The following is a 4701-nucleotide window of genomic DNA, read 5'->3' as shown; positions in this document are numbered from 1 at the left end:
ACCTTGTTAACTTCCTTAGCAGTCTCACCTGAAGAGGTGGACTCCTCTAGGGCCACCATATCCTTATTCTCTCCTTCCTGAAGCCCATCAGCTTTCATTTGACCTTCCTGCTGAGCTCCTAAATCCTTCTCCGCCTCTGTGTGTGCCTTAGCTTCTTTTTTAACCCATTGATCTCTCTTCTCTTTCCTGCATTCAGCCATTGAGTGCCCAAACCCAGCACAAGTTTTGCACTTAATCTTTTTATGATTTTTGTAAATTTATATATAATATAATAATCTTTTTAAATATAAATGATTATTTTTTTAATAAAAATTAAGATTATATATTATATATTATTATAATTATATTTTATAATATTTAAATTTATATTAATATAAGTATTAAATATTTAGTTTTGTATTAAATATTATTATAATAATATTTGAATTCATATTAATATAATTAGTAAAAAGTTAAGATTATATATTATTATCAAAATAATATTTATAATATTTAAATTTATATTACTATAATTATTAAATATATAATCTTCTATTATATATTATTATAATAATGATAGTTTATATGATTTGAATTTGAATTTATATTAATATAATTATTATATATATAGTGTTATATTAAATATTATTATAATAATGATATTTTATAATATTTGAATTTATATTAATTGTAGATGTTGAAATCCACAATCAATTGAAGATGATCGTATGCGGGCACCGACAACTTGTAGAACAAAGAAGAGAGTAACTGGGAAACCTTGGGACACCGGGATGGTGCCGGTCGAAGGGACTCCGACGGTCAAGTCAGTAAGATTGTTAACAATGCAATAATGAAAAGGAAAATGAATGACTGAACTAAGTTACTCTCTACTCTTTGAGTTTAGTTTATCTCGAGTTAAAAATTATAAATTTTAGTGCTCAAATAATCTCTAGAATTTCAATTTGTGAAAAACCCAAATTTTGAGGTCCCTTGTTGAAATAGATTGATCGGCCGGTTGTTTTATATGTTAATTCAGTAGACGTTCGACTGGCACGGTTGAACACTCTGGTACTCTAAAATATGATTGATGTATTATGTGGTGCATGTCTCATTCTGCAGGCATGTTAGCGTGTGTTAAAAGTGCGGACGATATTCTGTGTCATTCGAGTTTATGTAGGCAAGCTTCGATTATGACCAGTCAAGATTTTTAAGGAGCAGTTGAGATGAGAAACTTGGTCGAAGGGAATGGTGTCCCTTAGCAGTCATGTCGAGAACTCAAGTCGTAATTAATTTTGATCATGAATTGCTAGATTTGAGCACTCAAGCGTGAATGGTGTCATCCAGGATTGTTTTTTTTTTTTTCTTGATAATATAGGGCACTCAAATCCATGTTTAAAAGCTGGAGTCGATCTTGAAAATTAATGAAATGAGTAATAGTCATATAAGTAAATTTTCAAAAATGTCATTGATGGAGTGCCAATCAATTTATCAAAAGAAATAAATAATAGCCAATTTGTGAACATATTGTATTAGTGCTCAATCAATATAATAAGTAGCACTCAGTTTATATAGTTCTAGAAGGAAGTAGCACTCAAAAAATGTTGTAGAGATAGTAACAGTCAATTGATGAAATAAGCATTCATTTTATGACTTGTGGTATAGCATTCTCTTAAGTGAGAATACAAGTTGCAACAGTCAGTATGTTGGATTCATAGCAGTCATTTTTGTCTCTTGGTGTTGCGCTCGAGTGAGTTGATAATTTGGAGCAGTCAACTTATGACTCATGGCATATGCATCAGTCAAATAACTTCTAGCAATTAATTTTTTAAAAAAGTATATGGAATAAGTAACACTCAATTTAGAAAAATATTATTGGTGGAGTGTCAGTCAATGAAATAAATAGCAGTCAATTTGTGAACATATTGTAGTATTCGATCAATATAATAAGTAGCATGGGTATGAAAAAAAATATGGCCTTAATTCTTTGTCTCTTCCATATCCCATTAATTATTTTAAGACATTATATTTATGTATAATTGGGAAAAAAAATATAAATAATATAAATATATATTAAATAAATAAATGAGGTGTCTTTAAATAATTAGTAGATATTGGAAACATAAAAAATTGGGGTACCGATAATTTTTTTCCATGGGTATATATTAAGTACTCGGTCAATATCATTAAATGGGCATATAATAAGTACTTGATCAATATAAAAATTCTAGAGGGAGCACTCAATTTATAATTAATATTTGTACAAAAGTAGTAGTCACTTTGCAAAATTAGGTGTCCGATCAATAAGAGATATCAATTCAATCAATATCACTCACCAAATAGCCTTTCTGTAGATAATTATAGCACTTCACGCTTATATGTATATATATATATATATATATTTTTTTATGGATCATACCTAGGGATGCACATGGGACGGGGTGGTGCGGGGAATGCAATCCCCGCCCCCGTCCCCGGCTCCTATTTTTGTCCCCGTCCCCGTCCCCGCATATTCTCCGGCGAGGAACGCGGCGGAAAATCTCCGTCGGTAATGGACACCATAACGGGGACCCATTTATTTAAAAAATTGCTAATAACATAATTTTTTAAATTTGATATTAATTAGCCTTAAAAATCGGCAGTGAGGTAGTGACTTTTTATATTTTATTGCCAATAACTAATCAATCAGCTTTTAAAGTTAATGTATTTAGATACAATATATTAATAGTGTGAAAATTGAAAAGTCCAATAGGTAATATATGTCATTAAATTTTTCCAAAATAAATTGATATGATGTAAATGGAAAACTAATATGTACGTGTATTCATATATATTAATATATATATATATATAATTAACTAAATGGATATGGGCATATCTTGAGAAGAGGAAAAGTCTAATTTACATACTTCGTAATTAACTATTATAATTTATATGTATTAATATATATAATCGGGGATATATCACGGCGGATAGTACTTTTCCCGACCCCGCCCCGCCTCCGACTCGGGTACGTAAATCCAACCCCATCCCCGCCTCCGATCCCCGCTAAGCCGGGGAATCCCCGCCCCTATAGGGGCGGATCCCCGCAGGTCCCCATTCCCGTGGTGTTTATGATTCATACCCACTATTAACATATATAATAATATTTATGATTATTATAATAATATTTTCAAAAAAAAATGTTTAAGTATAACATTTATATCATTACATCAATACTTTGTCCACTAGTAGAGAAAAACTTCGAAGGACCGTATGACAACATAATACAATCATATATTTCAGACATATACCCAAAGGGTCAAAAAGGCTTACCTTGCGGATTTTTGGCGATTGGGCTCCTTTTTCAGCTGGCTTCTGCGTTTGTTTTTTTTCTTTGGCAATTCATGTAAGTCATGAAATAGGGCTGACTTTGATTTTGTATGCCCATTATTGTTGGTGAACTTTGTTGTTTTGAAAAACTTGTGTGTATTTATGTATATATATATATATGTATATATACACATATTTGGAGAATGTTATTTCAGTTTACTAGGCATTTGCCGGAGCTATTTCATTTTTCTTATATTTGGGTCTCTCTTTCTAATTTGAAGGATTTGAAGCTTGAGCTCATTTTTATTGTATTGAGGTTAGTTCTCTCTACAACTTTTTATTATTGTTGATTGTTTGAATCATTGTGTTGATTTCTAGAATACTTGAGGTTTTAGGGTTTGTCCCAAAATTTGTTCTTTAAGCTTGGAAAAGGTTTAGCTTTTTGATCAAATTTGATTTTGTAATATTTTCATGGGCCTGTTTGTGGGCCTATCTTTTGAATATAATTGATTTTGATTATTTGGTAGCTTTGAGTGCTAGTGTTTATTTTTAATTTGATTGTTGGTACTATCTTGAAGAAATTTACTACTGGTGCCACCCCACTTTTATTTGTAAAAGTTGATTGTAGGTGTCATTTTATTGATTGTTGATGCTATCTTTCATTCGTAACAATTGAATGCTCTTGCTTTCGCTTTCATTTGTGAAAATTGACTGTTGATTTTTTCTTATTTTTGCTTAAAAATTGAATGTGGGTGTTTTCTCATTTTCACTTGTAAAAATTGATTGTGGGTGCTTTCTCACTTTCGCTTGTAAAAATTGACTTTGGGTGCTCTCTCATTTTCACTTGTAAAAATTGATTGTGGGTGCTTTTTCACTTTTGCTTGTAAAAATTGACTTTGGGTGCACTCTCACTTTCACTTGTAAAAATTGACTATGGGTGTTGTAACGACCCAAATTTGCTAATAGGGCTTAGGGCATTGGTTAGCGTGCCCGGAGGGCAATAAATGATTTAATATGTTAATATATTAATTTATGTGAAAATATGTGATAGAGATGCATGTTTAGTTGAATTAAATATGCACGTGGGCCCCGTTTGGATATTAGGGGTATGTCTGTAATTTTAGCCCGTTGAGGGTATAAATGTGATAAATGCGATATGTATGTGATTTATCTGTGCAGCATGATCCGAGACAGTCCTGGGGAGCGGTTAGCCAGAAAGTCACAACGGGGTTGAGAATCCGACTCAGGGTGAGTCGAGGGGTATTTTGGGTATTAGATGTATTATGGGGTTATCGGGTTATGGAAATAAATATTTGGAGATATAATTGAGGTTAGAATGTTTAGGAGGGAATATTGGAGAAATTTACCATTTTGCCCTCAGGGATGTTTTGGTACCCCGAGCCTTGAGGTAAC

This window comes from Humulus lupulus, chromosome 6, assembly GCF_963169125.1.
Source record: "Humulus lupulus chromosome 6, drHumLupu1.1, whole genome shotgun sequence".
NCBI classification, from domain to species: domain Eukaryota; kingdom Viridiplantae; phylum Streptophyta; class Magnoliopsida; order Rosales; family Cannabaceae; genus Humulus; species Humulus lupulus.
The sequence above is the reverse complement of the archived record's forward strand: the minus strand, read 5'-3'. Positions refer to the sequence as shown.